At 45.5% G+C, this 26,914-nt stretch overlaps 1 protein-coding gene across 1 annotated transcript in view; it reads right to left on the bottom strand.

The window, feature by feature from the left end:
* PRKCQ (protein kinase C theta) overlaps window positions 1-21,287 on the bottom strand; it is a 242,426-nt gene extending 221,139 nt beyond the window's left edge. Inside the window, exon 1 of the mRNA XM_073652454.1 lies at window positions 21,153-21,287. The gene's annotated coding sequence lies outside the window, so the exon portion shown is untranslated. The remainder of the gene's footprint in view (window positions 1-21,152) is intronic.
* Between the last annotated feature and the right edge of the window lie 5,627 nt (window positions 21,288-26,914).

Genomic DNA, 26,914 nt, shown 5'->3' with positions numbered 1-26,914 from the left:
ACTGACCTGATGCTGCTGCAGACAAGGAATTATTTCAGGTTGTCTTGCTAAAGACAAAGATTGCATGTCTGGTTGGTGGAGGTTTGTCACTGTACCTATTGTTGGATCCACTTAGCTTTTATCAGAATACAGTCATATGAAAAAGTTTGGGCACCCCTATTAATCTTAAGCTTAATGTTTTATAAAAATTGGTGTTTTTGCAACAGCTATTTCAGTTTGATATATGTAATAACTGTTGGACACAGTAATGTTTCTGCCTTGAAATGAGGTTTATTGTGCTAACAGAAAATGTGCAATCTGCATTCAAACAAAATTTGACCTGTGCATAAGTATGGGCACCCTTATCATTTTCTTGTTTTAAATACTCCTGCCTACTTTTTACTGACTTACTAAAGCACTTTTTTTGGTTTTGTAACCTCATTGAGCTTTGAACTTTATAGCCAGGTGTATGCAATCATGAGAAAAGCTACTTAAAGTGGCCACTTGCAAGTTGTTCTCCTGTTTGAATCTCCTCTGAAGAGTGGCATCATGGGCTCCTCAAAACAACTGTCAAATGATCTGAAAACAAAGATTATTCAACATAGTTGTTCAGGGGAAGGATACAAAAAGCTGTCTCAGAGATTTAACCTGTCAGTTTCCACTGTGAGGAACATAGTAAGGAAATGGAAGAACATAGGGACAGTTCTTGTTAAGGCCAGAAGTGTCAGGACAAGAAAAACATCAGAAAGGCAGAGAAGAAGAATGGTGAGATCAGTCAAGGACAATCCTCAGACCACCTCCAGAGAGCTGCAGCATCAACTTGCTGCAGATGGTGTCACTGTGCATCGGTCAACTATACAACGCACTTTGCACAAGGAGAAGCTGTATGGGAGAGTGATGCGAAAGAAGCCGTTTCTGCAAGTACGCACAAACAGAGTCGGCTGAGGTATGCAAAAGCACATTTGAAGAAGCCTATTTCTTTTTGGAAGAAGGTCCTGTGGACTGATGAAACCAAGATTGAGTTGTTTGGTCATACAAAAAGGCGTTATGCATGGTGGCAAAAAAACACAGCATTCCAAGAAAAACACTTGCTACCCACAGTAAAATTTGGTGGAGGTTCCATCATGCTTTGGGGCTGTGTGGTCAATGCCGGCACTGGGAATCTTGTTAAAGTTGAGGGACGCATGGATTCCACTCAGTATCAGCAGATTCTTGGCAATAGTGTTCAAGAATCAGTGATAAAGTTGAAGTTACGCAGTGGATGGATCTTTCAGCAAGACAATGATCCAAAACACCGCTCCAAATCTACTCAGGCATTCATGCAAAGGAACAATTACAATGTTCTGGAATGGCCATCCCAGTCCCCAGACCTGAATATCATTGAACATCTGTGGGATCATTTGAAGAGGCTGTCCATGCTCGGCGACCATCAAACTTAACTGAACTGGAATTGTTTTGTAAAGAGGAATGGTCAAAAATACCTTCATCCAGGATCCAGGAACTCATTAAAAGCTACAGGAAGCGACTAGAGGCTGTTATTTTTGCAAAAGGAGGATCTACTAAATATTAATGTCACTTTTCTGGTGAGGTGCCCATACTTATGCACCTGTCAAATTTTGTTTGAATGCAGATTGCACATTTTCTGTTAGTACAATAAACCTCATTTCAAGGCAGAAACATTACTGTATCCAACAGTTATTACATATATCAAACTGAAATAGCTGTTGCAAAAACACCAATTTTTATAAAACATTAAGCTTAAGATTAATAGGGGTGCCCAAACTTTTTCATATGACTGTATATGGTGGCATATTGACCATATTTGTCAACCACTGCTTCTAGTAAAAAGTGAGGATCACAGTTATTGGAGCCCACTGATTGGGCAATGATGCCACATACTAACTAAACACTATCTATGTCTTTAGCACGTCATTAAGGATCTCTGAGACATACTGTATATAACGCATACATTTCACTTTTAGGCTATATTCACAGAGTTTTTCATGAAAAGTCTGCATTTTCTGGGAGAGCGGAGGGATTTTTATGATGTTTTATTCAGTAAAAATTGATGAGGCCAAACGTTTGCTGATTGTCAGAATTAAATGTTAAATGCAATAATTTTGCTGTGTTTTTTTATCTTTTCTAGAATTTTTTATGTGGCTTAGTATGGCTTTATATTAGGCACTTTGTGTCATATTTCTCCTATAAAGCTTCATTGTTTTACCTTTATCTCTATTATTGCTCTAAACAGTTGTTTGCTATACACCTTTATATTTGTGTTGTATTGTTATTGAGTGTAACAAATAAATAACCTAATGTTCTTTCACAAACTATAAACTTTAAATTAGACTTATGATATAAAATACTATGTATATACTATGATGTACTATGTATATCACTTGTACCCAGCAACAAAGATCAGCTGTCTTGATCCGTATAATTCTTCTGCGTGATAAAAAGTGACAATAATCTAAAGTTTATATCTAGGTTTGGAAACATGGAAAGAAACTGAAAGTCACATTTTATCAGCCACAAGTTTCCAAAGAATAATTATCAATTATAAAAAGCTAATATAGAAACATAAAAGATTGACAGCAGACATTGGCAACATTGTCTAAGATTACTTTATTTGTTTTTTTTCTGTAAGGGCAGATGTACTATATGTTTATATCAGGCATGTTTAAAAGGACTCTGTCTTTAGGTTTATATATCACAATTTGAGATTGGCATAAAATAGAGGATTAAACTTTGATTCCATCTGTCTCATTTACTGGGCTTCTTGTAGTTTTGTGAAAATCACTCCACATTTGCAGTAAGTTTGTTCCAAGCCTCTACTACTGATACAAAAAAAAATAATTTTCTAATCTCTCCTCCATGATCCTCCCTTCCCCCCGAACTAAATTCAGATTGGCCTACCTTATTCTTGTATTTATTTTCCTATTCCTTATTCCCTTATTTAAACCTTAAACATATTTTAAGGGTTTTGATCATGCCCCTACCCAATTTCCTTTTTTCCTTAAAGTAAAAGAGGTTTCTTAATGAATAAATGAAAAATTAAAGAGTCCACTGAGATATGAACTCAGATGAAGTGCTAATGAGTGCATCAAATTGAATAAGCAATTTTTTTTGGAATCTATGTTAATCTACAGTACTTATACTGTGACATTATTATGATTGTTCCATGACGTAAAAAACTATTTAAGAAATAAAAGTAACAAAAAGGTTTTCATTAGATATTTGCAAGTAAAGAAATGATCCCTCACATCTTACATGTGCAGATGGAGAGATAAAATGGTTATAGTACATGTAACTCAGATAGGTAAGCTGAGAAACTGATGTGTTCAGAGTTAAAAGCACACATAATTCACGTCCCTATGTACAGTATAGATCCTGAACCCCAAAAATGTCTTTGTCAAACAATGGTCTCGTTTCCATGTTGCACCATTGGATCTTACTGACTCTGGTTGCAGAAACAATGCTATTTGTTTTAATCCAGTGCATATATCAATAAGTAAAAGCTCAAAATGTCCTGATAGAAAAACACTTAAGTCTTAAGACTAAATATATTAATGGACATAGCAACAGTGAAATGATGAGGAAATTGAATTCTCACAGCCCTGCAAACTCATGACTGGGTTAAATCATATTCCTAAGGGTATAGTCCTATGTAGTGACAGTCACATGTGGCCAAAATGCTGGCATGCAGTGGTGAATAAGTTTTCTTCTAAAACAGGAAAATCTTGCAGTCATAGCTATTACATGTGGGTGTGTTTTTCAGCCAAACATGGCTGCTGTTTCACGAGTCTGTACCCTAGGTTTCCAATAATATTAAATTAGATTATTGCTACTTTGAGAATTTGCTTCTTTAAAGGGAATCTGTCAGTAGATTCAACCCTCTTAAGTCGTCTATATGGGCATGTGGGTCATAGGAAGCTGAATAAGGCTGCGTGCCCACTATGTGTTTTTCAAGAGTTTTTGTGGCAGAATTTCCGCAGCGAAAACGCTTAAAAAACACTTGGTAATACGTGCCCCATGGTCCCCAATGATAATCCGCATGTGCTGTGCACATGCTGCGGAAATTTCCGCTGCGGATTATCATTGCGGAAAAATGTGCAGCATGTCCATTATTTTTGTGGACGCGCAGCGTAATTGCCGCCATTAATTTGCATTGAATCACTTAATATCCGCATGACTACATGTGCACATGCGGATATTTAGCGATTCAATGTGCGGATGGTACCCGGGTCTGGAGAAGAGGAGACTCTCATCCAGACCCAGGTACCATAGTACCTGTAAAAAAAAGAATTTAAAATAAAAATAAACATTATACTCACCATCCGATGGCCCCAGGTCTCCTGTACGATGTGTCCGGTCTCTTGTACAGCTCGCGATGGTCTAAAAGGACCTTCCTTGACATCAGTTAGTCATGTGACAGGTCACGCGACCGCTGACGTCTGCGGTCGCGTGACCTGTCACATGACTAAATGACATGCGGATTATCATTGGGGACCATGGGGCACGTATTACCAAGTGTTTTTTAAGCGTTTTTGCTGCGGAAATTCTGCCACAAAAACTCTTGAAAAACGCATAGTGGGCACGCAGCCTTATTCAGCTTCCGTTTCCTGCCAGGGAGAAACGGAAAAAATCAGCAGCATTTCTGCATCGTGGGCACTTAGCCTAAAAGGATACTTTGATATCTACAATGCAATGTTTTATTTCAGAGAAATTCATGTTTTTTTATATTTAAATGATCTGTTCAGGACCATGGGCCGAACACTGATCTGCATGAGAATCTGCCTCCAGAGATTATTTTACATGACGGAGGCTTTACCAATGTGATGTGTGATGGCTGCTCTCTGCTCTCTTGATCTCACTGCAGAGCTGTATGTGATTATACCTGACTAGTGATGAGCGAACGTGCTCGCCACTGCTTGGTACTCGCCCGAGTGTGGCGCCCCTGAGGGTTCGACCGCCACAGGGATGCTGCACTTCTGTAATGGAGTGTAGTGTTCCTCCTCTGAGGTAAGAACAGTGTGATGGTCAGGACTCCGCCTCCACATCCAACACCACATTTCTCCACCAGAGGGGGCTAGAATGCACTAGGTGCTGCCCTCCTGGTTACAGGGAGACTGGGGAACCAAGAGTTAGGGGAACCATTTAGTGGGTGAGGGTGGAGGACTCACATTTTTGTGACACTTAATAATTCATATTTAATAAACAGCCATCTTGGTCTTTGTTTTTTTGTCCCTTGGTCCTTTTGATGTATTGTGATGGATCTTTGACTGAACTACTGTGATCTCCTACCCTGGACGCGGATCCTGTGTGGGCCTGCAACGGATGGAGACACAGCCCTCGTACCTTGGCCTTGGGTCGAGGGGCAGGCTGCAGATAATGAGTGTCTCAGCCCGGTCAAGGACCATGACCAAGAAGGACTGGAGCTTTAGAGTGTAGCTCAACCGCAAATGGATCCCAGGGAGGATGCGGACGGAATGGTGTACGCCACCTGTCCTCGCCAACCTGATATATTCAGAGGGAGTCCGGCTGCAAGAGGGGTAACGGCCCCCGACACCCGACCTTGCTACTCTACGTCCTGGTCGGGAAAGCCCGGTAGGCCCCGAGGATCCCACCGGGTAACGGAAGGAGCCGAGCTGCCACCCGTGCCTTTTTTCTGAGAGGAGTTCAGAGGGAGACTCGGAACACTCTGGTGCGGGGTCCTGATCGAATACTGGACTTACTCGGAGGTTGTCGGATCCCCGTCCCTGGTGACCGCAGAACTCCGCGAGGAGCAGGGAGTCGCCTTCCTACTGCCATCTCTCATGTGAGTAAAGCCTTGGAAGTTCACCCCTATGGCCTCCGGACTCTTTATTCTGCCCCACACCGCACTATGCAGACTTTCTAGACTACTACCCCCGTCTTCTTGTCTCTCCGCCCTAAGGCCCTGCTCCACCTGTGGGGAGTAGTAACAACGATGGCCGCCATACCACCATGCCTCAGCGGACGGCAGCAGCGCTGGTGGCCTTCACCAGGTGCCACAGGTGGCGTAGTCGTAATCAGCCACTCAACCCGGATAAGCCCGTACCATCCTTTTAAATGTGACGGCCCTGGGCACGGAGCAGGTCCGGGCCACGGCTGCATCCCTTCTCTCCATAACAGGACTCCTGTAAAGGGGCTTACAGGAGGCTTTGAGGCGTCACACGAGCATCACTGTCGTCGACGAGTATTATCGGGTTCATTGGGCGGGAACTCAGGTCCCCTCCCTGCATGTTTGGCTCTCTTTAGAGAGCCAATAAACATGCAGGGATTGCCTGCCACGCACTGTGATGCCGTAGCCATGTTGATTGTGGGCATTACAATGATTGACTGGCCGTACAGCGTCATCAGGTGTATATAAGACCTGGCACTGCTATGCTCGTCACAGTGTACCCTGGAATCAGGCAGAGTAGGGAGAGGTGCTGCTGCGTCAGGGAGAGATTTGCTTCTTTATAGTTAATATAGGTATTCCACAACATATATACTGTGTATATCCATCTGAACTAACAGTCCTTCTGAGGACTAATCCAGCTGCATATAATCAGTGCTAGGCAGGCAGGCAGTGTATGTGGCAGACTGCAGTGTATGATACAGCACAAGATGGTCCATTGAACGTCTTGTCTGCTGCTGCTCTAATAATTACAGATATTTGTAGGCATAGCCCCAGATATCAGGGGCCAGGGAAATTTTTTTTGGATCTTAATCAAGGTTATTTGCTTAAAAAGCAATCCAGAGTACACCATTTTTCTGCTCCATTTGCTTGTTCTCACTGCCGAATAAAGCCAGATCTGTTCCATATTTCAGCGATAAAATCCAGAAATTTAAACTGAACGTTGAAATATTTGGCCTCCTTTTCCATTCTGTTGCAGTGTGTCGGTCAAACTATTCACACTAGGTGTCTGTGAAGAATAGTATTAGTTAATTACAGGCCTGCTATTTAAAATCGTGGTTCTCTGTCAGACATAACACCTATAAGAGTGTTCCAAAATCAGACATTTCTTCCATTTTCATTTCGTTGCAGTGTGTCGGTGAAGCTATTCATACTAGGTGTCTGCTAAAAATAGTATTAGCTAATTACAGGCCTGCTATTTAAAACCGTGGTTCTCTGTCAGACATTACACCTATAAGAGTGTTCCAAAATCAGCCATTTCTTCCATTTTCATTCCCTTGCAGTGTGTCGGTCATGCTATTCACACTAGGTCTCTGTGTAGAATAGTATTAGTAAATTACAGGCCTGCTCTTTAAAACCGCGGTTCTATGTCAGACATAACACCTCTAAGAGTGTTCCAAAATCAACCATTTCTTCCATTTTCATTTTGCTGCAGTATGTCGGTCAAGCTGTTCACACTAGGTGTCTGTCAAGAATAGTATTAGCAAATAACAGGCCTGCTATTTAAAACCGCGGTTCTATGTCAAACATATCACTAGTGTTGAGCGAACATGCTCGACACTGCTCGGTACTCGCCCGAGCATCACGCTACTCGGGATGTTCGGCGAGCACCGAACATTTCCGGGTTACTCGGGCGGGAGCTCGGGTCTCCGCCCTGCATGTTTGGCGCTCTTTACAGAGCCAATGAACATGCAGGGATTGCCAGCCAGTTACTTTAATGCCGCAGCCATGTTGGTTGTGGGCATTACATTGATTTTCTGGCCGCACTGCGTCACCTTGAGTATTTAAAACCGGGCACCGCCATCTTGGACACAGACGGCTGGGATCAGACAGTGTAGGGACAGCGCTGCTGATTTAGGGAGAGATATATAATGCAAAATAGTTAGTGTAGGGTCTGTAAAGGCTGCCAGATCTAACAAACAGTCCTTCTCAGGACTAATATCCATCCCAGATATCAGGCAGGCAGGCAGGCTGTATAGGAGACGCAGTGGTTATACCAGCAAACGCTGCATTACAGTCCTGTGTGCTCCAGTTGCTGAAATTGCTGGACTTAGCTCCAGGTCTCGGGGGCCAGGAAAAATCCTTTTTTTTTCATCTAAATCCTCTTTTTTTTTTCTTCCTTTACACTGTACAAATACCCATCTTATTAAACTTTTGGTGTCCCCCCCCCCCCAAAAAAAAAAAAGTGTGTCTGTGACAGCTCAGACACAAATACATTTATTTAAAAGAGTCTGGTGTAGGCCAGAGAAATAGAAGTGTGGTTTTGCCATTCCACGGTAAAAAATCTCTATTATCCTGCTTTTGGCATTTTTTGCCGTAAAAAAAAACCTGTAATAGTGTCTCCCTGATTGTTCAGACACAAATATGTTTGTTGAAAATAGTCTGGTGTAGGCCAGAGAAATAGAAGTGTGGTTTTGCAGTTCCACGGTTCAAACCTCTGTATTATCCACTTTTGGGCCATTTTTACCTAAAAAACAACAGTTTGAGTGTGTCGCTCACTGTTCAGCCGCAAATATATCTATTTAAAAAAGTCTGGTATACACCAGTAAATTATAACTGTGGTTTTGCCATTCCATGGTAAAAAAATCTCTATTATCCAGCTTTTGGTATTTTTTCAGTAAAGAAAAACAGTAAGAGTGTCTCCTGATTGTTCAGACACAAATATATCTGTTTAAAAGAGTCTGGTATACACCATTAAATTATAACTGTGGTTTTGCTGTTCTATGGTAAAAAATCTCTATTATCCAGCTTTTGGTATTTTTTCAGTAAAGAAACACAGTAATAGTGTCTCCTGATTGTTCAAACACAAATATATCTGTGTAAAAGAGTCTGGTATACACCAGTAAATTATAACTGTGGTTTTGCCGTTCCAGGGTGAAAAATCTCTATTATCCTGCTTTTGGCATTTGTTGCCGTAAAGAAAAACAGTAATAGTGTCTCCTGATTGTTCAGACACAAATATATCTGTTGCAAATAGTCTGGTGAAGGGCAGAGAAATAGAAGTGTGGTTTTGCAGTTCCACGGTTCAAACCTCTGTATTATCCACTTTTGGGCCATTTTTACCTAAAAAACAACAGTTTGAGTGTGTCGCTCACTGTTCAGCCGCAAATTTATCTATTTAAAAAAGTCTGGTATACACCAGTAAATTATAACTGTGGTTTTGCCGTTCCATGGTAAAAAAATCTCTATTATCCAGCTTTTGGTATTTTTTCAGTAAAGAAAAACAGTAAGAGTGTCTCCTGATTGTTCAGACACAAATATATCTGTTTAAAAGAGTCTGGTATACACCATTAAATTATAACTGTGGTTTTGCTGTCCTACGGTAAAAAATCTCTATTATCCAGCTTTTGGTATTTTTTCCGTAAAGAAACACAGTAATAGTGTCTCCTGATTGTTCAAACACAAAATATCTGTGTAAAAGAGTCTGGTATACACCAGTAAATTATAACTGTGGTTTTGCCGTTCCAGGGTGAAAAATCTCTATTATCCTGCTTTTGGCATTTGTTGCCGTAAAGAAAAACAGTAATAGTGTCTCCTGATTGTTCAGACACAAATATATCTGTTGAAAATAGTCTGGTGAAGGGCAGAGAAATAGAAGTGTGGTTTTTCAGTTCCACGGTTCAAACCTCTGTATTATCCACTTTTGGGCCATTTTTACCTAAAAAAAAACAGTTTGAGTGTGTCGCTCACTGTTCAGCCGCAAATATATCTATTTAAAAAAGTCTGGTATACACCAGTAAATTATAACTGTGGTTTTGCCATTCCACGGTGAAAAATCTCTATTATCCTGCTTTTGCCATATTTTGCCGTAAAGAAAAACAGTAATAGTGTCTCCTGATTGTTCAGACACAAATATATCTGTTGAAAATAGTCTGGTGTAGGCCCAAGAAATAGGACTGTGGTTTTGCAGTTCCACAGGTCAAATTTCTGTATTATCTGGCTTTTGGCATTTTTTTGCCATAAAAAAAAACAGTAATAGTGTCTCCTGATTGTTCAGACACCAATATATCTGTTTAAATAGTCTGGTGTAGGCCCGAGAAATAGAACTGTGGTTTTGCAGTTCCCCGGGTCAAATCTCTGTATTATCCTGCTTTTGGCATTTTTTGCCGTAAAGAAAAACAGTAATAATGTCTCTCGATTGTTCAGACACCAATATATCTGTTTAAAATAGTCTGGTGTAGGCCTGAGAAACAGAAGTGTGGTTTTGCAGTTCCATGGGTCAAATCTCTGTATTATCCTGCTTTTGGCATTTTTTTGCCGTAAAGAAAAACAGTAAGAGTGTCTCTTGATTGTTCAGACACAAATATATCTGTTTAAAAGAGTCTGGTATACACCAGTAAATTATAACTGTGGTTTTGCTGTCCCACGTTAAAAAATTTCTATTATCCAGCTTTTGGTATTTTTTCCGTAAAGAAAAACAGTAATAGTGTCTCCTGATTGTTCAGACACCAATATATCTGTTTAAAAGAGCCTGGTATACACCAGTAAATTATAACACTTGGACACTCTGAGCTGTTCACTGGTCCATTTCCATATTTGTGCCCCTCGCCTGCTCCGCTTGAAGTGGTGGAAGAGGAGATCCCATGTAGCGATGCCCAAATATTTGAACAGCCACGGCCACAGGAAGTCGACGCTGGCAATTTGTCACAAGAGGTGGACGATGATGAGACACAATTGCCAGGAAGTGAGGAGGAGGATCGTGGTGCGCAAGTGGAATAGGAGGAGGTGGTGGATGATCTAGTAACTGACCCAACGTGGCAGGAGGACATGCAGAGCGAGGCCAGCAGCACACAGGGTGAGGGAGGCAGAGTACCCCAACAGGCAGGAAGAAGCAGTGTGGTGGCCGCACACAGAAGGCAGGCAACAGCTCCCCGTAACACCAACATGAGGGACGTTGCTAGTACAACCTGTAGGTCTTCCAGAGTCTGGAATTTTTTTAAAGACTCTGCTGATAACCCCAAAAAGGCCATTTGTACCACCTGCCATGCCAGCATCAGCAGGGGTGACAAAACTACAAGCCTGACCACCACCAGCATGATCAGGCACATGGCAGCAAAGCACCCGACTTTGTGGGGTGAACCCCAGGATCCACGACCAGTTTCAGCGGGTGTCACCACTGCTTCTTCCACTGTTGTGCGTGCAATAGAACCCCCTGTTGTGTGTGCAAGGCAATCCCCTGTCCATACTGCATGCAAAGATGCCCCCTCCTCTCAGTCTTCACTTGTTATGGCAGTTTCTCAAGAAACAGCATCAACGTCCACGTCCACGTCCCACCGCAGCGTTCAATTGTCCATATCCCAGACCTTTGAACGAAAGCGGAAATTCGCAGCTAACGCCCCACAGGCCACAGTCCTAAATTCACACATTTCACGACTGCTTGCGTTGGAAATGCTGCCTTTTAGGCTGGTGGAGACGGAATCCTTTCGCAACCTTATGGCGGTGGCCGTCCCTCGGTACTCGGTCCCCAGCCGACACTATTTTGCCTGGTGTGCCATCCCCGCACTACACAAGCACGTGTCCCAAAACATCTGCCGTGCCATCAACAACGCAGTTACTGGGAGAGTCCACCTGACAACGGACACGTGGACAAGTGCTTGCTGCCAGGGACGGTACATCTCCCTGACAGCACACTGGGTAAACATAGTGGAAGCCGGGACCCAGTCGGACCTTGGGATGGAACACATCCTCCCCACACCGAGGATTGCGGGCCCTATGTCTGTCAGAGTTGCCCCCACAGTGTACAGCTCCTGCGCATCCTCCTCCTCCTCCTCCTCATGCTCAGCCTCCATCTCAGATATCACCACATCAGTTACAAGCTGGAAGCACTGAAGTACTGCCTCCGCCAAGCGGCAACAGGCTGTGCTGAAACTCATAAGCTTAGGTGAGAAACCTCACACTGCTTGTGAGTTGAGGACAGCTGTGAAAGAGCAGGCAGATCTGTGGCTGAGACCGCTGAACCTACATCCAGGCATGGTCGTGTGTGACAATGGCTGTAACCTGGTGGCGGCTCTGAGGCGAGGCGAGATCACACACGTACCATGCCTGGCTCATGTGCTTAACCTCATGGTTCAGCGGTTTCTAAAGTTGTACCCCGAGTTGCCAGATCTGCTCGTCAAAGTACGCCGCCTGTCAGCTCATTTTTGCAAGTCGGCTACAGCTTCCGCCGCCCTTGCTGTGTTGCAGCAGCGTTTGCAGCTTCCATCACACCGACTGGTGTGTGATGTCCCCACACGTTGGAACTCTACCCTCCACATGTTGCAAAGGATTTGTGAGCAGAAGAGACCAGTTGTGGAGTACCAGCTGCAACAAGGCCGTCAATATTCAGCTCACTATCTTGACAAACTTTGAGGAGTCCACCAAGATGGTGAGCGGTGCCATCATTAGTGTCAGCATTCCACTTGTCTGTCTTTTGCAACGCTCTCATCCCAATGTGCATTGGGGGACAATGAGGGAGAGGAGGAGGAGGAGGAGGAAGAACAGGAGCTTGTATCATGCGCTGTAGACGGTAGTACCTGTACAACTGTCATACCGTCGGTTCAGCGTGGGTGGCCTGAGGACAGGGGGGAGGAGGAGGAGGAGGAGAGCATGGTCAGTCGTCATCTTGGTGAGGACACGGAAGTCTAGCCCATTACCAGTCTGGCACGCATGGCTGACTTTACGTTACGCTGCCTTAACCGTGACGCTCGCATTGTCAAAATGTTGGGTGACAGTCATTACTGGTTGGTGACACTTTTAGACCCCCGCTACAAGGAGAACTTTCACTCTCTTATTCCTGAGGTGGAGAAGTCTACAAAAATGGGGCAGTACCAGAAGGTCCTTGCTGCAGAACTGTTAAAAAAATTCCCATCTGAACACGCTAGTGGCAGAGGTCACAGTTAGTTGCCCAACCAAGGCGTACAGGCGAGAGAGACGCAACTCCAATCCAGCAGAGGCAGGGAAACACTGTCAACGTTCTGGGACAGTTTTCTCAGACCCTCCCTTCGGACAGACCCTGAGGCGTGGGGTACTCTCACAAGGAGTGCAAAGTTTCAAAAGATGGTGAGGGAGTACCTTGCCGACCATACCAGCATCCTCCGTGATTCCTCTGTGCCTTTTAATTATTGGGTATTCAAGCTGGACACTTGGAATGAACTTCCACTGTATGCCTTGGAGGTCCTGGCCTGCCCTGCCACTAGCGTGTTATCGGAGCGTGTTTTTAGTGCCGCTGGGGGAATTATAACTGATAAGCGCACTCGCCTGTCAACTGACAATGCTGACAAGCTGACCCTTATCAAAATGAAAAAGGGCTGGATTGGGCCAGACTTCTCATCACCACCAAATGACAGCAGAGTAACATAAAGTCAAATCCACTGTATTTTTTCGGGAGGTGTATTCACATGCACCTCTTCACACCCACACATGGGTATACGCTTCCTCATTTCGGCTGTTTTATGTTCTTCTCCTTATCCTCAGCCTCCACCACCACTATACCACCAGGGTGACCGTGGTCCATGTTGCCATTATTGAAAGTTCCTCCGTCCTTATTTTTGTCAGCTTTGCTTGGAAGGCATAAGCAAAGACTGTGGGAGTCCCACTCCCCAAAAATGGGAATAATATTTTTAAGATGCTGTACTGTATGGCTCTTGTAAGCGGCATTAAAACCGTCTTGCTAAGCTACTGCAACCTCCACCACTTTTCCATGGGGCATTAAAACCATCTTGTTAAGCTACTGCGACCTCCACGTCTCTTCCGAGGGGCATTAAAAGCGTCTTGTTAAGCTACTGGGACCTCCACGTCTCTTCAAAGGGGCATTAAAACCATCTTGTTAAGCTACTGCGACCTCCACGTCTCTTCCGAGGGGCATTAAAACTGTCTTGTTAAGCTACTGGGACCTCCACGTCTCTTCCGACGGGCATTAAAAGCATCTTGTTAAACCACTCTGAACTCCACAGCTCTTCCAAGGGGCATTGAAATGTTGTTTTCATTAACTCTAACCTCCACGACTCTTCGAACGGGCATTGCATTTCTTCCTAATTTTTGGCAGCATTTGCTAGGAAGGCGTAAGCAAAGACTATGGGAGACCCACTCTCCAATAATGGGAATAATGTTTGTAATATGCTGTACTGCATGGCTCTTGTAAGGGGCATTGCAAGTTCCTCCGTCCTAATTTTGGCAGATTTTGCTTGGAAGACATAAGCAAAGACTATGGGAGACCCACTCCCCAATAATGGGAATAGTGTTTGTAATATGCATGGCATAGCTCTTGAAAGGGGCATTAAAACAGTCTTGTTTAGCTACTGTGACCTCCACCACTTTTCCAAGGGACATTAAAATGGTCTTGTTAAGCTATTGCGACCTCCACGTCTCTTCCGAGGGGCATTAAAACCGTCTTGTGAAGCTACTGTGACCTCCACCACTTTTCCAAGGGGCATTCAAACCATCTTGTTTAGCTACTGTGACCTCCACCACTTTTCCAAGGGGCATTAAAACCGTCTTATTAAGCTATTGCGACCTACACGACGCTTCCAATGGGCATTGCATTTCCTCCTAATTTTAGTCAGCTTTTGCTTTTCAATGCATAGGCGAACACTAAGGGAAACCCACTCCCTAATAAAGGGTAGAAGGTTTTTAGTACGCTGTAATCCACGTCTGTTTCAAGGGGCATTGCAGTTCCTCATAATTTTTGGAAAGCCTTCCATTCACTGCTTAGGCCAACAGTGCACAGGAGACCCAGTTGCTATAAATGGAAAAAACGGTTTAGTTAAGGCCCTCTGACCTCCATGTCACTTCCAAGGGGCATTGGAGTGCCTCTAAATTTTTGGTAGGCATTGCACTCACTGTATTCCTTTTAACTGTGTAGCCGAACCGCTCCTTTTGGTGCAGAAACATATCCTACAAGACATGTGTGGTTGACTGGCCTGATATTGATGTGAATGGTCCCTGTTCCTCCTGCTCCTTCTCCTTTGCCACCACCTCATCCATTATTTATCACCTGAAGCTTTGTTTTAACGGGCTGTCATAGAACTGGGATAGTAGCAGGAAAACATCCAGCAATCCTCGGAGGAGGTAGGATATGCGCCAAAACGCTGACCACCTCAGGCTTAGTCGTTACTACATACATGCGCTTGCATTCCAAAAAAACAAAGCAGATGCTAACTTCTATCATCATCATCATGCTCCTCACCTTGGCACTCTCAACTCCCCTGATGGAGAAGCCAGGGCCCACCGGAGGAGTCTGGTTCTCTGGTGGGCTCGTCCAATGCTGCCCTAAAGCAGGCCAGGCTAAGAAAAGTGTGTGGGAAGGTGAAAGGAGAAATAGGGGCGGCTGGGGACCATTTATGGACACCCGGCCGCCCCCAGGCGGCTGGGGACCGTGTGTGGACACCCGGCCGCGGGGCGGCTGGGGACCGAGTATGGTCACCCGGCCGCCCCCTGGCGGCTGGGGACCGAGTGTGGACACCCGGCCGCCGGGCGGCTGGGGACTGGGTATGGATACCAGGCCGCCGAAGCAGCCATGAGGTAGTGGCCAGCTTCGGTCTACTCCAAACTAAAAGGCCCCATTTCAAGTGCAAGCTAGCAGTATGGCATTGCAGCCTGGGGGTGGGTGGGTGGCAGGCTGCACACTTACGCTTGCATTAAAAGAAAACAAAGAAGATGCTAACTTCTATCATCATCATCATGTTCCTCACCTTGGCACTCTCAACTCCCCTGATGGAGAAGCCAGGGCCCACTGGAGGAGTCTGGTTCTCTGGTGGGCTCGTCCAATGCTGCCCTAAAGCAGGCCAGGCTAAGAAAAGTGTGTGGGAAGGTGACAGGAGAAATAGGGGCGGCTGGGGACCGGTTATGGACACCCGGCTGCCCCCTGGCGGCTGGGGACCGAGCGTGGACACCCGGCTGCCGGGTGGCTGGGGACTGAGTATGGATACCTCGCTGCCGAAGCAGCCATGAGGTAGTGGCCAGCTTCGGCCTCCTCCAAACTAAAAGGCCCCATTTCAAGTGAAAGCTAGCAGTATGTTATTGCAGCCTGCCAGTGGGTGGGTAGTTGGCTGCATATTTGCGCTTGCATAGCAAGGAATGGGGGAGGTACAATTGAACACTGCCCTGGGACAAGGACTTGCACGGGGATAGTTGCAAGTCTGCATCTTCTGATGCGACAAGGATCACTTCTGATGGGCACACTTTTAGGCAGTGACCTGCGAGTCAGAGATGCTTCCAAGGGTCTTCCCCATGCTGTTCCTATGTCTTTTCAGCACTGTATGCATGTGTCACACAGCATATGGCCAGATAAGGTTGTAAAATGTTAAAATGACATTTCCCGGTGAAAGCAATACAAAAGTGCAAAAACCCATGAAAAATGCTACTTGTGAACATAGCCCAAGGTGTGGAGGAGTATTTTTGTTGTTGGTTATTTATTTTACCTTATACACAAGTCTTTACATTGCAAAGGATGTTCCTTAACATATTTCACAGGAAAGCAGTTTCAGTTTCGTTTTTGAACGTTTTATTGTGTGCCCGTAAAAGTGGCTTAATGCCTCTGACCACGTTGTTGACAGCAGTGACCTGGGGGTCAGAAATGCTTCCTGGGGCGATGCCCATACTGTCTCCCTGTCATTTCAGCACTGTCACTATCGTTTTGGGCACTTTTTAGGCTTTCTACAGACTGCCGGGGGTGCCGCCGCAAAAATGCTCGGGTTTCCCATAGACTAACATTGGGCTCGTTGCATCACGGTGAGCTCGGCCCGAGCTTCGAGCACCCGAGCATTTTAGTGCTCGCTCAACACTACATATCACCTATAACAGAGGTCCCCAACCTTTTTTGCACCAGGGACCGGCTTTAAGCAAGACCAGTTTTCCATGGCCCGGTGGGGGTGGGGGCGGGGCTTTGGTCATATGGGGGTGGGGTTATGGAGCGGTGGAGCTGTATGGGGAGGATGCTGGCGGGACCTCGGTGTACAGCGCTGCTAAGTAGCAGCATTGTACATTGAGCGTCAGTGTATACAGCGCTGCTGCTTAGCAGCGCTACACACTGAACACCGGTACCGGGAGCCGCGTCACTGAAGCCAGTCTGCTGCCCCAGCACGTCCCACATAACATGTTCTGCCGGGGGCGTGTCAGTGAGGAGAGCCTGCCGCCCCACCCCGTCAGGAACACACCATGCTGTGCAGGAGGGCCGCGTCACTAAGACCCGCCCCGTGACGTACAACAGGTACCATGCTGTGCTGTGGAGGGCTGCGTCACTAAGACCCGCCCGACGCCCCACCCCGTCCTGCATAATGTTCTCTGCCGCGAGCTGCGAGCTGTCACTGCTATGGCAGAAAACATTATAAATCCACACAGAGCGAGTTCTGACCAGGCGCAGGGACGCGGAGCTAGCTGTCAGCGGCAGGGCCGGCTCCAGGTTTTTCTGGGCCCCGGGCGAAAGAGTCTCAGTGGGCCCCTTTAACACATACCACGATTCATGATGCAGAGATACGGCGGAGAAATATATATATATAGTACAATGCAAAGATTTCACTTCATGAGTGATATCTATTGTAAATTCTACAATAGCTCAGAAACCGGTGAATCGCTCCACACAGAATAGTGGCCCCCATATAAGGCTCCATACGGAATACTGGTCCCCATATAACGCCCATACGGAATACTGGCCCCCATATAACACTTCATATGGAATACTGGCCCCCATATAAGGCCCCATAAGGAATACTTGCCCCCATATAAGGCCCCATACGGAATACTTGCCCCCATATAAGGCCCCATACGGAATACTTGCCCCCATATAAGGCCCCATACGGAATACTGGCCCCCATATAAGACCCCATACGGAATACTGGCCCCCATATAAGGCTCCATACAGAATACTGGCCCCCATATAACGCTCCATACAGGATACTGGCCCCCATATAACGCTCCATACAGGATACCGGTCCCCATATAATGCTGCATGCAGGCTGTTACCCCCCACATAATGCCCCATACAGGCTGTCCCCCCCCTTATAATGCTCCATGCAGGCTGTTACCCCCCACATAATGCCCCATACAGGCCCCTCCCTTTTAATGCTCCATGCAGGCTGTTACCCCCACATAATGCCCCATACAGGCTGCCCCCCCCTTATAATGCTCCATGCAGGCTGTTCCCCCCCACATAATGCCCCATACAGGCCCCCCCTTTTAATGCTCCATGCAGGCTGTTACCCCCCACATAATGCCCCATACAGGCTGCCCCCCCTCTTTATAATGCCCCATGCAGGCTGTCACCCCTCCTCTTTATACTGCCCCATGCAGGCTGTCACCCCTCCTCTTTATACTGCCCCATGCAGGCTGTCACCCCCCCTCTTTATAATGCCCCATGCAGGCTGTCACCCCTCCTCTTTATAATGCTCCATGCAGGCTGTCACCCCTCCTCTTTATACTGCCCCATGCAGGCTGTCACCCCTCCTCTTTATACTGCCCCATGCAGGCTGTCAACCCTCCTCTTTATAATGCCCCATGCAGGATGTCCCCCCCTCTCTTTATAATGCCCCGTGCAGGCTGTTCCCCACCTTATAATGCCCCATGCAGGCTGGTCCCCACCTTATAATGCCCCATGCAGGCTGTCACCCCTCCTCATTATAATGCCCCAAGCAGGAATCCCCCCCTCTTTATAATGCCCCATGCAGGCTGGTCCCCACCTTATAATGCCCCATGCAGGCTGTCACCCCTCCTCATTATAATGCCCCAAGCAGGAATCCCCCCCTCTTTATAATGCCCCATGCAGGCTGTTCCCCACCTTATAATGCCCCATGCAGGCTGTCACCCCTCCTCTTTATAATGCCCCAAGCAGGATGCCCCCCCTCCCCTCTTTATACTGCCCCATGCCTCCATACATTAAAAAAAAAAATCAAATACTCACCTCCCTTCTCCTCACCTGCTACCTGCTGCCCGCCGCTCGCTGCTCGGCTCCGAACTCCAGCGTTGTCGTTTCTTCCCGCTCAGCGCTCCCTGTGACGGCTCAGGGGAGGGCGCGGTGTAAAGACGTCACCGCGCCCTCTGACCTGAGACGTCACAGGGAGCGCAGAGCAGGAAGACAGCTGATCTGCGGAGGCACGGGGAGAGGTAAGTATCGGGCTGCCGGGGCCCTGAGCAAGCGGCGGAGAAGGGCGGGCGCTGACACCGCTCTCCTCCGCCCATAGCCCAGCGGGGTGCGCGACCGCCAGTGGGCCCCTCTGCCTGCTCAGAGCCCCGGCATTTGCCCGGGTGCTGACGCCGGCCCTGGTCAGCAGCGCCGCGGACCGGCTGAAAAACCCCAACGGCCCGGTCCTGGTCCGCGGACCGGCGGTTGGGGACCTCTGACCTATAAGACTGTTCCAAAATCAGACATTTCTTCCATTTTCATTTCGTTGCAGTGTGTCGGTCAATGATAGATTGATCAATTAATAATTTTAAGGTGCTATATAAATCTTGGGTTACTTAGGGAATTTATCAGCTAAGCATAGTAAATACATACATGTATGTATTATACCTGTAAACCAACATAGTTACAGATAAAGTAAATGCATGATTATATGAAATCCCTCAGTTAGCAGCATGTAAACAGTTCATGACCATACAATGGAAGAGTCACTTGCTCACTCATCAGCAAACCCAATGCGCATTTTGCAATAGCTTCACCCCTATGTTAGTTTACAGGTATAATACATACTTACTTTGCATACATGTATGTACAGTATTAACTATGCATAGCTGATATATTTCCTATGTAACCCAAGATTTATATAGCACCTTAAAATTATTAATTTATCATTCTATTTATCTATCATTGGGCTGCACCAATTGCTCACTCATCTTTATATGCATCATTTGCCTGTATATTGGATTGTTTATGGTAGTATTTGTTTGTTTGTTTTTATTAACTAAAATGTATCTTCTTATGAACTCTGTTGTACCTTTAGTCCTGGCATTTTCTTCGTTTTTGGATGTATTTATAAATAATGCCGTTTGGGATATTCTATATATACCAGGGTCTTTTCTCAGTTTTTGGTACAAAAGAATTCTGGTTTGAACGCTAAGTGTGAGACCACCTTTGCAGTTATAATTTACATAATTGTCAGAAGTTCTTTTCAGGGAGAAAAGACGGTGATGGGCAAATAGCTGCAACAGAGGAAGCAGCATATAGGGGAGTATCTCTGTGACTTGGAGGTGGATAGGAAGATTATTTCCACCCCCTAAATATACGTTTGGATGCCAGGGATGAGTCCGATAATGTAACATCATGATTTTCCACACAAGAAATATTCAAAGAGCAGTGTTATTAGGGAGGTTTATGCAGTTTCCTTTTTTCGGAGCTTTCAAGACACTCTTAGAGACGAGGCACGTATAATAAGGCTATGTTCACACATCATGATTTTTTCAGCGTTTTTTTTCTGCAGCAAAACCTGATCTCTTGCCAGGAGGTTGTTCAGGATTTTTCTTGCTTTTTTTACTTGCTTTTTGGTGCGTTTTTGCTGCATTTTTACAGTATTTTTTTCAGCGTTATTTTCACCACCCATTACTTCCAATAGGTGAAAAAACGCTGAAAGAAGTGACATGCTCTATTTTGCAAAAAAAAAACATGCAAAGTACAAAATCCTAACAAAAAAAACAACAAGATGAGTGTATAAGATTTCTGGAATCTCATAGACTTTGCTGATACTGTAAAATGCAGCTGAAAATTTGCATAAAAAAACACATAAAAAAAAGCTGAAAAAACCATGATGTGTGAACATAGCCTAATAGTACTCAAAAGTCACAGAGCAGTGGTAGTTCAGCATTGCTACATACAGTATGTACGCTCAATGTTAAAATGACCAGAAGATATCTACATAGTCATAGAAACATGCTTACTTTATATAATCCAATATCAATTTTCAAAACCATACCATTCACACACCTGTCAGAAATGACTGTAATGTAAGTGCTCAGTATATTTGTAAACATGTTAAGTATTCAGATACATTATAGTTTCTGTTCTAACCAATAAGACATGTAACCAGGGAAATGTTATATTTCTTACTCTGGAACCGATAAAAGTACCATATCAATGATATACAATATAAGTGCATAAGGCAAGAACAGTAGTTTACTATTAACATACCTACAGTAACTCTTATATATAGATAACTTGTTTGTGATTGTCAGAAAATAGCTACACCAAAAACAGAAAAGTGATCAGAAACATTATTAAAGAACCTGCAGAGTTAAAGTGTAAGGAAATGGTAAAACCTATTATTAAAGAAGATAAAAAAGTGTATAATACCTTGACACAGCTGCAGCAGAAGGCAAGAGATGTAGTCTGTGCCCTGTATGACATGGCATCACGGCACAAAAACAGCTCTACTGATCTCTGCTTCTCCATCCCACCTCCACTTCTAGACACTCCTCTAACTTGCTTAACTAGTTCAGTGACAGTCACTCTTAAAGTGGGTATTGCCAAGATCATCTCGACCTTGTGAAGAAGTAGATTCTCAAATACAAATATCAGATCATACATGTAACTCTACATATAAAATTTTTGTTGAACAATTCTTATCTAAAATAATGAAAATTTTATTATTGTACACTAGATGAGTGGTCATCTCTGCTTACATTTGTGCTAAATGTTTCTGCCTCCATGGCATATTGATTGTATATGTATATGGGGAACCTTTTTTCTGACAGGGTCCATTTGGATATTTATACCAATATATGGGGGCAGTACAAAATTATCAATTTGAAATTTATTCTGCTTTATTTGGTCAAACATTTAATTAACTCACCTCTAATGTGACGGCTGGAACTACTTTTTGTGCAGCTGTGATGTTAGGTGGTATGGATGTTGTTGCTACTGCGTTTCTAGATTTGTGTCAGTCTGGAGTGCAGTCGACTCTTTTCGATGACTTTAGAAAAGAACTTGCAGCAGTAAGTGCTGAACACAGATTTATATTATACCACATGTCTCCTCACAGTGGGAAATTCATCACTGCTCATGTAACATTTATAGAACTCATGCAGTGGGGGGGTCTGCATTATATACGTCACATAGGAGACACCGAGACTGGTCTATAAACATGACATAGGAGATACAGACCACTGTATATACAGTACAGACCAAAAGTTTGGACACACCTTCTCATTTAAAGACTTTTCTGTATTTTTATGACTATGAAAATTGTACATTCACACTGAAGGCATCAAAACTATGAATTAACACATGTGGAATTATATACTTAACAAAAAAGTGTGAAACAACTGAAAATATGTCTTATATTCTAAGTTCTTCAAAGTAGCCACCTTTTGCTTTGATGACTGCTTTGCACATTCTTGGCATTCTCTTGATGAGCTTCAAGAGGTAGTCACCGGAAATGGTTTTCACTTCACAGGTGTGCCCTGTTAGGTTTAATAAGTGGGATTTCTTGCCTTATAAATGGGGTTAGGACCATCAGTTGTGTTGTGCAGAAGTCTGGTGGATACACAGCTGATAGTCCTACTGAATAAACTGTAAGAATTTGTACTATGGCAAGAAAAAAGCAGCTAAGTAAAGAAAAATGAGTGGCCATCATTACTTTAAGAAATGAAGGTCAGTCAGTGCGAAAAATTGGGCAAACTTTGAAAGTGTTCCCAAGTGCAGTTGCAAAAACCATCAAGCGCTACAAAGAAACTGGCTCACATGAGGATCGCCCCAGGAAAGGAAGACCAAGAGTCACCTCTGCTTCTGAGGATAAGTTTATCCGAGTCACCAGCCTCAGAAATTGCAGGTTAAGGCTGCGTTCACACATTGCGTATTTTCGTGCGCTTTTTTGCGCGCGCTTTTTCAAAATACGCAATGTGCCTTGTGTCTGCCAGCAAAGTGAACGGGAAATTCACTTTGCCGTTCAGACACAGAGTGATTTTACGCAGCGCGAAAGCCGAGCTGCGTAAAGAATTGACATGTCAATTCTTTACGCAGCAGCGTCCTGCGCTTTCTCCTATTGTGTCCTTTATAAGCAATGGAATTACGCAGCGGTGTTCACACACTGCGTAATTCCAGCGCTTTTCTATGGAGGCGCAGGAGAAACTATGGATACTATAGGAGAGCCATCCGGTCCGGTCCCGCGGCTTCCAGCATCTTCTGTGAAGCGATCAGGTAACTGTAGCTTACCGGCTTCCGGTCAGCTGATTTACAAGCCGGTCACGTGACAGTCAGCTGATCGCTTCACGGCAGATGCTGGAAGCCACGGGACCGGACCGGACGCCTCTCCTATCCATCAGATAGGTGAGTATCCATAGTTTTTTTCTTTTAAAGCAGTGTATGTACTGCAGCCAGAAGCTGTCTGTACATACACTGCTAGGGGGACACTCACACACATGACACATAGACACAGACAGGACACACAAACACATACATTACATTACATACAGGTGTCAATGCTCCTCACACTTCATTTTCTCCTGCAACTCCGTAAAAAAACGCAGGAAAAAATGCAGTGTGTGAATGGAGGTGATTTTTTTACCTGCATAAAAAAACGCAGGTAAAAAAAGCAGGAAATACGCGCGCGTAAAAAAACGCAGGGAAATACGCAATGTGTGAACGCAGCCTAACAGCAGCTCAGATTAGAGACAAGGTCAATGCCACACAGAGTTCTATCAGCAGACACATCTCTTCAACAACTGTTAATAGGAGACTTTGTGCAGCAGGCCTTCATGGTAAAATAGCTGCTAGGAAACCACTGCTAAGGACAGGCAACAAGCAGAAGAGACTTGTTTGGGCTAAAGAACACAAGGAATGGACATTAGACCAGTGGAAATCTGTGCTTTGGTCTGATGAGTCCAAATTTGAGATCTTTGGTTCTAACCACCGTGTCTTTGTGCGACGCAGAAAAGGTGAACGGATGGACTCTACATGCCTGGTTCCCACCGTGAAGCATGGAGGAGGAGGTGTGATGGTGTGCGGGTGCTTTGCTGGTGACACTGTTGGGGATTTATTCCAAATTGAAGGCATACTGAACCAGCATGGCTACCACAGCATCTTGCAGCGGCATGCTATTCCATCCGGTTTGCGTTTAGTTGGCCCATCATTTATTTTTCAACAGGACAATGACCCCAAACACACCTCCAGGCTGTGTAAGGGCTATTTGACCAAGAAGGAGAGTGATGGGGTGCTGTGCCAGATGACCTGAACCCAATCGAGATGGTTTGGGGTGAGCTGGACCGCAGAGTGAAGGCAAAAGGGCCAATAAGTGCTAAGCATCTCTGGGAACTCTTTCAAGATTGTTGGAAGACCATTTCCGGTGACTACCTCTTGAAGCTCATCAAGAGAATGCCAAGAGTGCGCAAAGCAGTCATCAAAGCAAAAGGTGGCTACTTTGAAGAACCTAGAATATAAGACATATTTTCAGCTGTTTCACACTTTTTTGTTAAGTATATAATTCCACATGTGTTAATTCATAGTTTTGATGCCTTCAGTGTGAATGTACAATTTTCATAGTCAAGACATAACAGAAAAATCTTTAAATGAGAAGGTGTGTCCAAACTTTTGGTCTGTACTGTACATCACATAGAAGACACTGGGGCTGCAGCATACACATTACACAGGAGAGGCTGGGACTGGAGCATATACACCACTTAGGATACGCTGGGGCATATATATCACAGGAGGCGCTGGGGGCACATACATCACAGGAAACGCTGGGGGCACATACATCACAGGAGATGCCGGGGGCACATACATCACAGGAGATGCTGTAGGGCACATGCATCACAAGAGACACTGGGGGCACATACATAACAAGAGGGGCTGTGGGCACATATCTGGCACCCCTGAGGGTTCGACCGCAACAGGGATGCTGCACCTCTTTAATGGGGTGTAGTGTTCCTCCTTTGAGGTAAGAACGGTGCGATGGTCAGGACCCCACCTCCACATCCAACACCACACTTCTCCCACCAGAGGGGGCTAGTAGGCACTAGAGTGCCGCCCCTACTGGAAAATGGGAGATTGGGGAACCAAGAGATAGGGGGAACCAATTAGTGGGTAAGGGTCGAGGACTCACATTTTAGTGACACTTAATATTTCATATTTAATAAACAGCCATCTTGGCTCGTGGTTCTTTGATTGTGATCTCCCTCCCTGAACGTGGATCCTGTGTGGACCTGCAGTGGATGGAGACACGGCCCTCGTACCCTGGCCTTGGGTCGAGGGGCAGGTTGCAGATAACATATGTCTCAACCCGGTCAAGGACCATGACCAAGAAGGCCCGGAGCTTAGGAGTGTAGCTCCACCGCAAATGGATCCCAGGGGGATGCAGACAGAGTGGCATATGCCACCTGTCCTCGCTATTCTGGCCAAGTCAGAGGGATTCCGGCTGCAAGAGGGGTACCGGCCCCCGACACCTGACCTTGCTACTCTACGTCCTGGTCAGGGAAGCCCGGTAGACCCAGAGGATCCCACCTGGTAATGGAAGGAGCGGAGCTGCCACCCGTACCCTTTTTCTGAGCGAAGTCCAGAGGGAGGCCCGGCCTATCTACACACACACAGACAGGAAAGGACCCGGTCTGAAGTCTAGGAACACTCTGGTGCGGGGGCCTGATTGAACACTTGAATTGCTTGGAGGTTGTCGGACCCCCATTCCTGGTGACCGCAGAACTCCACGAGGAGCAGGGAGAAGCCTTGCAGCTATACTCTCCACCGTGAGTAAAAACCCTGGAAGTCAACCCCTATGACCTCCGGACTCTTTATTCTGCACTGCACCGTACTACTCAGCACCAGACCTCCTACACTACAACTCCCTCCATCCTGTCTCTCTGCCCTGATGTCCTGCTCCGCCTGTGGGGAGTAGTATCAACTTCGGCTGCCACAACATCCCGCCTCAGAGGACTGCAGCAGCGCTGGTGGCCTTCACCAGATACCACAGGAGGGGTAGTCGATAGCAACCACTCAACCCTGATAAGCCCGTACCACCCTTTTTAATGTGACGGCCCTGGGCACGGAGCGGGTCCGGGCCATGGCTGCACCCCACCAAAACACAGGACCCGGCTCCGAGTAATCCCCCATCTTCCCAGGGTTAGGGCTGCGAGCGTCATTCATACATAACAAGAGGGGCTGTGGGCACATACATCACAAGAGGGGCTGGTGACACATACATAACAGGAGATACTGAGGGCACTTACATCACAGGAGATGCTGTGGGCACTTACATCACATGAGACACTGGGGGAATATACATCACAGGAGATGCTGGGGGAATATACATCACAGGAGATGCTGGGGGCACATACATCACAGGAGACGCTGAAGGCACATACATTACAGGAGGGGCTGTGGGCACATACATCACAGGAGGGGCTGTGGGCACATACATCACAGGAGGGGCTGTGGGCACAAACATCACAGGAGGGGCTGTGGGCACATACATCACAAGAGGGGCTGGGGATGCATACATACCAGGAGGGGCTGTGGATGCTTATATATATAACAGGTGAGGCCAAAGACATATACATCACAGGAGGGACTGTGGCTTCCGCTACTGTTGATGTCAGTAGGACTGGAGTGAAGAGCGCACTGACTCCGGATGCATCAGGATGTAATCCTTCATTGAACGTGCTGCAGCATTCATTAGTGAATGCTGCGTGCGCATGCTCGCTGTGTCAGAAGCAATTAAATGGCCAGTGTTTTGCACTGCAATCTCCATCCTGAGCACTGCGGTCCCCTGGAATCTGGCTGGGGTGCTGAAGAAAGGGACATCAGAGGCTCCACACTCTTGCTATATGTCTTTACTATATAGTAAAGTACACTGCTCAAAAAAATAAAGCGAACACTTAAACAACAGAATATAACTCCAAGTAAATCAAACTTCTGTGAAATCAAACTGTCCACTTAGGAAGCAACACTGATTGACAATCAATTTCACATGCTGTTGTGCAAATGGAATAGACAATAGATGGAAATTATTGGCAATTATCAAGACACACTCAATAAAGGAGTGGTTCTGAAGGTGGGGACCACAGACCACATCTCAGTACCAATGCTTTCTGTCTGATGTTTTGGTCACTTTTGAATGTTGGTTG

Source organism: Phyllobates terribilis, unplaced genomic scaffold (genome assembly GCF_046119375.1).
Source record: "Phyllobates terribilis strain yellow unplaced genomic scaffold, ASM4611937v1 Scaffold_11__3_contigs__length_659146591, whole genome shotgun sequence".
In the NCBI taxonomy this organism is placed as follows: Eukaryota; Metazoa; Chordata; class Amphibia; order Anura; family Dendrobatidae; genus Phyllobates; species Phyllobates terribilis.
Note: the sequence above shows the minus strand (reverse complement) of the source record. Positions and strands in the feature narration are given on the sequence as shown.